The sequence below is a fragment of the Bubalus kerabau genome, chromosome 17 (genome assembly GCF_029407905.1).
Source record: "Bubalus kerabau isolate K-KA32 ecotype Philippines breed swamp buffalo chromosome 17, PCC_UOA_SB_1v2, whole genome shotgun sequence".
Classification (NCBI taxonomy): Eukaryota; Metazoa; Chordata; class Mammalia; order Artiodactyla; family Bovidae; genus Bubalus; species Bubalus kerabau.
In genome coordinates this window covers 57,935,704-57,946,453 of record NC_073640.1, presented here as the reverse complement: position 1 = coordinate 57,946,453, position 10,750 = coordinate 57,935,704, and the positions used below count along the sequence as shown (strand labels likewise).

At 45.6% G+C, this 10,750-nt stretch overlaps 1 non-coding gene across 1 annotated transcript; it reads right to left on the bottom strand.

Annotated features, from left to right (window-relative positions):
* Positions 1–5,200: 5,200 nt before the first annotated feature.
* TRNAQ-CUG (transfer RNA glutamine (anticodon CUG)) lies at positions 5,201–5,273 on the bottom strand. The gene has a single exon. It is a non-coding gene; the product is annotated as a tRNA-Gln (tRNA).
* Positions 5,274–10,750: the final 5,477 nt, after the last annotated feature.

The following is a 10,750-nucleotide window of genomic DNA, read 5'->3' as shown; positions in this document are numbered from 1 at the left end:
CCATGTCTCCTGCATCTCCTGCATTGGCAGGCGGGTTCTTTACCGCTGCATCATCTGGGAAGCTATCAGCCATTAGAGAAATGTAAGTCAAAACCACAATGAGGTGCCCCTTCACCATCATCAGAAGGGCTATAATCCAAAAAACGGACAATACCAAATGAAAGGAAGGATGTGGGGGAATGGGAAGTGGGTAAAATGGGGCCGCCAGTATGGACGACAGTTTGCTGTTTCCTCCATCAGCCGCACCTGGAATTACTACAGGGTCATGCCTATGTGTATACCCAGAATAGTTGAAAACAGGCGTTCAAACCGTAATTTGTGCATGAATGTTCCCAGCAGCTGTAGTCACTGCTGTTTTCACAGAGGTGAAAACAACCCAAATGTCCATCAACAGACAAAGGAATCAACAAAAGGTGGTATACCCAATGGGAAATTATTCAGCCCCGTAAAAGAGAATGGGTCCATGCTGCAACACAGAACCTTGAAAACAAGGCTGAGTGGAAGAAGCTAGATCTGAAAGATTGCATATTGGATGAGCCCATTTTTATGAACTGTCTAGAAGAGGCAAATCCACAGAGACAGAAAACAGATGAGCAGAGGTCAGGGGATGTGGGGAGGGGGAATGGTGAGTGACGCTACATGGGCACAGAGTTTCCTTTTGGGGTAAGGGGGAGCTTCCCTGGTAGTCCAATGGTTAAGACTCCATGCTTCCAATGCAGGGGATCTGGGTTTGATCCAGGAACTAGATCCCACATGTCGCAACTTAAGACCCAGCAGAGTCAAAAAAAAAAAGATAGTGGTGATTGTACAACAATGTGAATGTACTTAATGCCACAGAATTATACATTTTAAATGGTGACAACAATCAATTTCATAATACACAAATTTAAAATTTTTTTGGATGATGAGAAAGCACAGGTGTTAAGCACACGTGATTTAAAAAATAATACACATGAGTGGTTCCCTAGTTGCTCAGTGGTAAGAAATCTACCTGCCAATGCAGGAGACATGGGTTCGATCCCTGATCCAGGAAGATCCTGCATGCCCCTGAGCCGCAACTATTGAGCCTGTGCTCTGGAGCCCGGGAGCCACAACTACTGAGCTCTCGATCCTATAGCCCACGCTCAGCAGCAAGAGAAGCCACCCCAATGAGAAACCCGTGCACAACTAGGGAGTAACGTCTGCTCTCCTCAACTACAGAAAAACTCTTGCAGCAATGAAGACTCAGCACAGCCAAAGATAAATAAATAATTTTTTAAAAAATAAAAATATTCTGTAATACCTTATATGCATGCTCAGTGGCTCCAGTCGTGTCCTACTCTTTGCGAACCCATGGACTATAGCCCACCAGGCTCCTCTATCCATTGGATTTCCCAGGCAAGAGTACTGGAGTGGGTTACCATTTCCTTCTCCAGGGCATCTTCCCGACCCAGGGATCTGGACTCCCATCTCTTATGTCTCCTGATGGGCAGGCAGCTTGTTTACCACTTGAACCACCTGGGAAACCCAACCTAAAGAATCGGAAAATGGAGGGATATATGTATATATATAACTCTTGAGAAATTTGTATGCAGGTCAGGAAGCAACAGTTAGAACTGGACATGGAACAACAGACTGGTTCCAAATAGAAAAAGGAGTTCGTCAAGGCTGTATATTGTCACCCTGTTTATTTAACTTATATGCAGCGTACATCATGAGAAACGCTGGACTGGAAGAAACACAAGCTGGAATCAAGATTGCCAGGAGAAATATCAATAACCTCAGATATGCAGATGACACCACCCTTATGGCAGAAAGTGAAGAGGAACTAAAATGCCTCTTGATGAAAGTGAAAGTGGAGAGTGAAAAAGTTGGCTTAAAGCTCAACATTCAGAAAACGAAGATCATGGCATCCAGTCCCATCACTTCATGGGAAATAGATGGGGAAACAGTGGAAACAGTGCCAGACTTTATTTTTCTGGGCTCCAAAATCACTGCAGATGGTGACTGCAGCCATGAAATTAAAAGACACTTACTCCTTGGAAGGAAAGTTATGACCAACCTAGATAGCATATTCAAAAGCAGAGACATTACTTTGCCAACAAAGGTCTGTCTAGTCAAGGCTATGGTTTTTCCTGTGGTCATGTATGGATGTGAGAGTTGGACTGTGAAGAAGGCTGAGCGCCGAAGAATTGATGCTTTTGAACTGTGGTGTTGGAGAAGACTCTTGAGAGTCCCTTGGACTGCAAGGAGATCCAACCAGTCCATTCTGAAGGAGATCAGCCCTGGGATTTCTTTGGAAGGAATGATGCTAAAGCTGAAACTCCAGTACTTTGGCCACCTCATGCGAAGAGTTGACTCATTGGAAAAGACTCTGATGCTGGGAGGGATTGGGAGCAGGAGGAGAAGGGGATGACAGAGGATGAGATGGCTGGATGGCATCACTGACTTGATGGACGTGAGTTTCAGTGAACTCCGGGAGTTGGTGATGGACAGGGAGGCCTGGCGTGCTGCGATTCATGGGGTGGCAAAGAGTCGGACAGGACTGAGCGACTGATCTGATCTGATCTGAACTGAACCACTTTGCTGTACACCTGAAATGAACACAACATTGTAAATCAGCTACATCCCAATATAAAATAAAAATTAAATTAAAAAATACACATGGCAATGTCCAAAAACAGTTAGGGAGGGACTGGTAGAGAGAAAGACTGGAGGGAGATCTGGGGAGATGGCAGTGGAGTGAGACCCAGTCAAGGTCCCTGCTCTAAGGAGGCTCCTGAGAGCCTAGGGTGGACCTCATGGAGATCTCACAGGTCTCTGAAGGATACAGACCCACCCCCAGGGTAGACAGGGCTGGTATGGGGGAAGCCAAGAGCAGGCACTCCACCACACAGCCTATAGTTCAGGAAGGCTTCCTGGAGGAGGAGAAGGATAAAGAGGGGTCTGATAGAAGAGGTTGGATGGGGAGGAGTGTGAGTCTAGAGTAGAAAGGCAGCCTAGAATTTCTTTCTTTTTTTTTTTAATATTTATTTGTTTGGCTGCACCAGGTCTTAGTTGGGACACATGGGAATCTAGTTCCCTAACCAGGGATCAAACCCAGGTCCCTGCTTAGGGAGCTAGGAGTCTTAGCCACTGGACCACCAGGGAAGTCCCAGGAGCCTGGAATTCCTAAAGCACAGATCAACCTTGACACTCCCCTGATGGAAACCCTCCCAGGGCTCCTCAGTGCCTTTGGGTGAAAGTCCACAGTCCAGAATTACCTGGCCTGCATTCATTCAGCACACCCTCTCTGAGCAGCTACTCTGAGCCCCGCCCTGCATCTGTAACGCTGGGATAGAGTGGGGAGGAGACAGGCCCCACCCTGCCTTCATGGGACTCAAACCGCTGCGGGGGAGACAGGTGTGAAACAAACCATTTCCCAGCCTGACAAGTATTAGTCTGATGGCTGCTATGGGAGGCCAGGTGGAGTGAACCCAGCCCCCAGGCGGTTCCCCACTTCGATTATTCCCGAGGGGCTATTTCACAGTTTTTGCAGAGTACCGTCTCTGTTGTTTGTATCTTAAAGATCGGTTCTGTTATAAACAAGGTTCTCCTGTATAGCATGGGAAAGTATGTGCAATATCCTACGACAAAGCATAATGGAAATGAATGTGAAAAAGAACTTGAAAAAGAATGTCTAGGAGCGTCCCTGGGGGTGTGAAGAGTCCACCTGCCAATGCAGAAGACACGGGTTTCATCCCTGATCTGGATCCCGCATACCTCGAGGCAGCTGGGCCCATGTGCCACGACTGTTGAGCCTGTGTTCCAGAGCCAGGGAACCACAATTTCTGAAGCCCACGCACCCTGGAGCCTGCGCATTGCAACTGGAGAGTACCCCTGCTCTCCATAACGAGAGAAAAGCCCTGGCAGCAACCATAACCCAGCACAGCCAAAAATTAGGAAATAAAATTATTTTTAAAAACTCTTACAAAAAGAATGTCTATATACGTATCACTGAATCACTTTGCTGTACAGTAGAAATTAGTATTGCTGAACCAACTCTACTTCAGCAAAATAAATTCTTAAAAATTTTTCCTTTCAATCAGGTCTTTTTTCTTCCTTTGATGGGTTTCCCTGGGGCTACCTTAGGCTCACACCAAGCTACAAAATTCATGAAGTTCAGTTACTTTTTCCCCAACATGCATTATAATAAATCACCTGTAAATCATCCCTAATGCTACTTTGGGAACCTGGTGACCTGCACTCTGGATATTAAGGGACACCTTCCTGAAGGGAGCCCATTGTAAGCTAAGACTTGCAAGATAAATGGAGTTAGACAAGGGTGGAGGGGAGCAACAGGTGCAAAGGCCCAGAAGTGCCAGAGACAGGGAAAGAAGGCTGGTCAGGCTGCTGGTATCTTGAAAGCTCAGCTGCGTAAGGCTGAGAGACTGGGAGACCTTAGAGGTTTCGAGTTTGATCTCAAAGGTCATGCACAGTCATTGATGGCTTTGTTGTCATTGTCATTATTACTTGTAATTGCTATGCAATTCACATACCATAAAACTCACTTGTTTAAAGGGATCCATTCCAAGGTGTTTTTTGTTTTTTTTTTTATAAGAACTTAATTATTTATTTGTGTTTGGCTGCACCAGGTCTTCGCTGCTTCAAGGGCTTTTCTCTTGCAGCAAGCAGGGGTTACTCTCTAGTTGCAGTGCTCAGGCTTATCACTGCAGTAGCTTCTTTACTTTCGGAGCACCGACTCTAGGACACTGGGCTTCAGTAGTCGAAGCACATGGGCTCCAGAGTGCAGGCTCAGTAGCTGTGGCACAAGGGTTTTGCTGCCCTGAGGCATGCGGGATCTTCCCCGACAAGGGATGGAACCGATGTCTCCTGCTTTGCAAGGCAGATTCTTAACCACTGGACCACCAGGGAAGCCACTCCATGGTTTATTGTATATTCATTCACAGGCTTGTGCTACCATCACCACTATCTAGTTCCAGAACATTCCCTCATTCCAACAAGAAACCCTGTATCATTAGCAGTCCCTTCCATTCCCCCACCCTCCCCACCAACCCTAGGCAACCACTAATCTGTTTTCTGTCTCTACCAATTTGTCCATTCTGGACCTCTCGTATAAATGAAATCCTACCATATATGGCCTCTGTGTCTGGCTTCTTTCACTTTGCATAATGTTTTCTTTTTATTTTTTAGCTCTGCCTCATGGCTTATGGGAACTTAGTTCCCTGACCAGGGATTGAACCTGGAACCTTGGCAATCAGAGTGCAGAGTCCTAACCACTGGACCACTAGGGAATTCCGAGCACAATGTTTTCAAAGTTCACCTATGCTGTAGCGTGAATCAGAATTTCATTATTTACTATGGCTGAATAATATTCCACTGTAGGGTCTCCCAAGGTAGTAGAAATAAAAACAAAAATAAACAAATGGGACCTAATCAAACTTACAAGCTTTTGCACAACAAAGGAAACCGTAAACAAAATAAAAAGACAACCTCTGGATTGGGTGGAGAAGGAAACTGCAACCTACTTCAGTACTCTTGCCTGGAAAATCCTATGGACAGAGGAGCCTGCTGAGGTATTACAGTCCTTGGGGTCGAAAAAGAGCTGGGCGTGACTTAGCAACTAAACAACAACACGGATTGGGAGAAAATATTCAGAAATGAAGCAACTGACAAGGGCTTAATTTCCAAAATATACAAACGGCTCATACAACTTGAAAACAAAAAAACAAACCTATCAAAAAATAGACAGAAGACCTACATAGCATTTCTCCAAAGAAGATACAGATGGCCAACAAGCACATGAAGAGATGTTCAACATCACTACAAATTATCAGAGAAATGCAAATCAAGCCTACATTGAGGTATCACCTCACACCGGTTAGAATGGCCATCATTAAAAGTCTACAAATAATAAATGCTGGAGAGGGTGTGGAGAAAGAGAAATCCCCTCACACACACACTATTGGTGAGAATGTAAATTGGTGCAGCCACTATGGAGAACAGTATGGAGGTTCTTCAAAAAACTAAAAAAACAACCCACAAAAACTAAAAATAGAGTTGCCTTATGATCCAGCAATCCCACTCCTGGGCCTATATCTGGAAAAAACTCTAATTTGAAAAGATACATGTACCCCCATGTTCATAGCATCACTATTGACAAGCAACCTAAGTGTCCATCCAGAGATGAATAGATAAAGAAGATGTGGTACATATATACAATGAACCAGTGTGCACGCTAAGGCGCTCAGTTGTGTCCGACTCTGCAACCTCATGGACTATAGCTAGCCAGGCTTCTTCGTCCATGGGATTTCCCAGGCAAGAATACTGGAGTGGGTTGCCATTTCCTCCTCCAGAGGATGTTCCTGATCCAGGAATTGAACCCATGTCTCCTGCCTCTCCTGCATCAGCAGGCGGAATCTTTACTACTGAGCCACCTGGGAAACCCATAGTGGAATAATACTTAGCTATAAAAAGAATTAAATAATGACATTTGCAGTAATATAGTTGGACCTAGAGATTATTATACAAAGTGGAGTAAGTCAGAGACAAATGTTATATGACATCACTTATATGTGGAGTGTAAAGTATATGATACAAAGGACCTTATTTACAAAACAGACTCACAGACATAGAACACAAACTCATCGTTCCCCAAAGGGAAAAGATAGGGAGGGATAAATTAGGAGTTTGGGATTAGCAGATACAAACTACTGTATATAAAATAGATAAACAACAAGGGCCTACTGTGTGGCCCAGAGAACTATATTAAATATCGTATAATAAACTATAATGGAAAGAATACATACATATATATATGTGCATGAGTGCTAAGTCGCTTCAGTCATGTCCGATTCTTTGCAACCCTATGGACTGCAGCCCGCCAGGCTCCTCTGTCCATGTGATTCTCCCTGCAAGAGTACTAGAGTGGGTTGCCACGCCCTCCTCCAGGGGATCTTCCTGACCCAGGGGTCGAATCTGTGTCTCTTATGTCTCCTGCATTGGCAGGCAGGTTCTTTACCACTAGCACCACTTGGGAAGCCTATATATATATATATATATATACACACACACACACACACACATATATAACTAAATCCCTGCTGTATACCTGAAACTAACACAACATTGTAAATCAACTTTATTTCAATAAAAAAAAAAATTCCACTATTGGCATATACCACCTTTGGTTTAGGGCTTCCCTGGTAGCTCAGCTAGTAAAGAATCCACCTGTAATACAGGAGACCCGGGTTTGATTTCTGGGTCAGAAAGATCAGCTGGAGAAGGGATAGGCTACCCACTCCAGTATTCTTGGGCTTCCCTGCTGGCTCAGCTGGTAAAGAATCCACCTGCAATGCGGGAGGACCTGGGTTTGATCCCTGGGTCAGGAAGATCTGCTGGAGAAGGGAAAGACTATTTACTCCAGTATTCTGGCGTGGAGAAGTCCATGGACTGTATAGTCCACGGGGTCACAAAGAGTCGGACATGACTGAGCGACTTTCACTTGACCTTTGGTTTATCCATTCATCAGTGGACAGATATTTAGGTTGTTTCTGCTTTCGGCTGCTGTGAATAATTCTGCTTTGAACCTTGGTGTATAAGGGTTTGTATGGACATAGATTTTCCTATCTCTTGGGTATCTGCTGGGAGCGGGATGAATGGTTTGTTTTGCTGATTTGTTTTTCACCAGATATAAGATCAAACAACGGAAGACAAGCAAGAAGAGTAAAAAGAACTCCTCTTTCCTAGCTTTGTCAGTCAATAATATTTGGCCACATGTGTTTTATCTCTTTTCTGAGTATTTGAGAGTCAGTGGCAAACATCCTGTCCCTTGGTCCCTATAAATACTTCAGCATGGAGCTACAGAACAAAGACATTCTCTTCAAAAGCCCCAGGACAGTCATCAACATCAGGAAATGTAACACTGATACAACAGTACGATTGTTTAATCCACAAATTCAAATCTCTCGCCTCATTTCAATAACGTCCTTTATAGCCATGTTTTCCCCCAGTACAGGGTCCCATCCTGGATTGTGCAATGGACTGAGTCATGTCGCCGAAAAGTCTTAGGAAGGAAGGCATTTGATCAGCCTTACCCCTTCTTTGCCTCCCGTTGGCTGACTAGGGAGCAGAGATGGAGGGGTCAGCAGGGAATCGGGGAGACAAGGGAGAAGCTGGTGCTCACAGTCAGAGACAGAAATTCAGGCATCAGATGGATCTCAGTTCAAATCTTTGTCAGTCATTCGGTAACCTTGACCTTGGGCAACTGTGACCCTGAGGCGGTCTGAGCCTCAGTTGTCTCATGGGGAAAATGGAACTAAGCCCTAGGCTCCCTGGGAGGACCGGCGGTGTACCAAGCACAGACCCAGCACATCAGGTGGAGTCAGTCCCCCACCCCCATCCCGTCATGGCCATTCAGCCCTGTCAATTTCCAGGACCAGAGCATCGCCAAGTGCTGCAGCTCTTCAGATGAGGTTGCTTTTCAGATTCTTACAACAAACACCCATGTAAGCAGATAGTTTTATCACTAATCTATAGAAGTGAGTCTTTTTTTTTTTTTTTTTCCCGGTCACGCTGCGTGCAGGATCTTATTTCCCAGATCAGGGATCAAACCTGCGCCCCCTGCAGTGGCAGCAAGGAGTTTTTTTAACCACTGGACCACCAGGAAAGTCAGAAGTGAGCAAGGTATCATAGAAGACATGCCTTAAGTCTGTGTAGGATGATGTAACAGAAGACCATAGACCAGGTAGCTTATAAACAACAGACTTTTTTTTTTTCCTTATAGTTTTGGAGGCTGGGAAATCCAAGATCAAGGTGCTGGCTGACTCAGTGGCTGGTGAAGTCCTGCTCCCTGGCTCACAAACAGCCACCTTCCTGCCACGTGCCCACAGGGCAGAAGGAGTAAGGGGACCCTCTGGGGTCTCTTTTCTAAGGGAATTTATTTTATTCATGAGAACCCCCACTGTCATGACTTAATCACTTCCCAAAGGCCCTGTCTCCGTATAACATCACACCAGAGATTAGGTTTCAAGATATAAATCTGTGGGACGAAGGGGGAACATAAACATTCAGTCTACAGCAGAAGGAAACTGAGGCACAGAAAGGTAAAGTCAGTCCCCTTCGGTCACCCAGCTAGTTCACAGCAGAACCAAGATTAATACCCAGCTCACCGTGCTGCCTGCTAAGTCTCTTTAGTTGTGTCTGACCCTTTGTGACCCCGTGGACGGTAGTCCACCAAGCTCCTCTGTCCGTGGGATTCTCTAGGCAAGAAGACTACAGTGATTTGCCATGCCCTCCTCCAGGGGATCTTCCCAACCTGGGGATCGAACCTGGATCTGCCGTAATTCTTACATTGCAGGTGGATTCTTTACCACTGAGCCATGGGGGAAGCCCAACCACTCACCGCCCCCATACATATGGTTGTTGTGAGTCTAAGACAAGAGATAATGGTGACACCTGGCCCAGGGTGGAAGCTTCTAGAGACAGGAGGACGGACCCACAGGGAGGCAGAAGGGTGACCGCCTGGGAGGTGGGCTAAGAAAGTGGGAGGGGTGGACTACTGGAGAAGAAACACTTCCTCACAGGAAATGGAAGAAATAAACAAGAGGCAAGGAAGCAGGAATCAGCCCGATCCTAAAGTAAGAGGGGCGTCATCAGTGATAATGGGTGGAGGTGGGGTTGGGGACTTGAGATAAAGCAGCCCTGAAAGAGATCAAAGGGACCCACAGAAAGAAGTGAAGATTAAAATCAGAAAACAGGAACGTGGGGCATATGAAGCAACTGGACAATGGGAATCAGACTTTCACTGACCAATGGGAAAAGAAGCAGAAACAGGAAGGGACCGCTTTTCTTTGATGCTGGGAAAGACTGAAGGCAAAAGAAGTGGGTGGCAGAGGATAAGATGGCATCCTGAGATGAGAGGAGATGTTGAGGTGGCATCACCGACCCAATGAACATGAATTTGAGCAAACTCCAGGAGACAGTGAAAGACAGGGAAGCCTGGTGTGCTGCCATCCCCGGGTCACAAAGAGATGTGAGTGTTGAACCATAAAGAAGGCTGAGCACTGAGGAATTGATGCTTTCGAACTGTGGTGCTAGAGAAGACTCTTGAGAGTCCCTTAGACAGCAAGGAGATCAAACCAGTCAATCCTCAAGGAAATCAACCCTGAATATTCATTGGAAGGACTGATGCTGAAACTCCAATACTTTGGCCACTTGATGCATAGAACTGACTCATTGGAAAAGACCATGATGCTGGGAAAGATTGAGGGCAGGAAGAGAAGAAGGTGACAGAGGATAAGATGATTGGATGGCCTCACTGACTCAACGGACATGAGTTTGAGCAAAGTACAGTGAAGGATGGGAAAGCCTGGCATGCTGCAGTCCATGGGGTCACAAACAGTCAGATATGACTGACTGAACAACAACAGCAAACTCTTCTCTACTTTGAGGCTGCCCTTCTTCATCCCTCCTGTATCCAGGCCCTTTGCTGTGTGCTTTTGCAGCTCCTCCCATCAAGAGACAGAGTTTTTTTCCCTATCCCCTGAACTGAAACATACAACTTGTTTTCATCAGTAGATTGCAGATTAAGCCTTAAGAGGCTCTGAGTATTTCTCTTCTCTGTCCTTGCTGTTAGAACATGCCTAGGCTAGCTTGCTGGAGGGATGTGAGGGAAAGGTAAAGAAGAAGTGAGTCATCGTAGCTGAAGTCATTTGAAACCAGCCAGCCTCTGGTTAACCTGCCAGAAGATGATGGCAGATTTATGAATGAG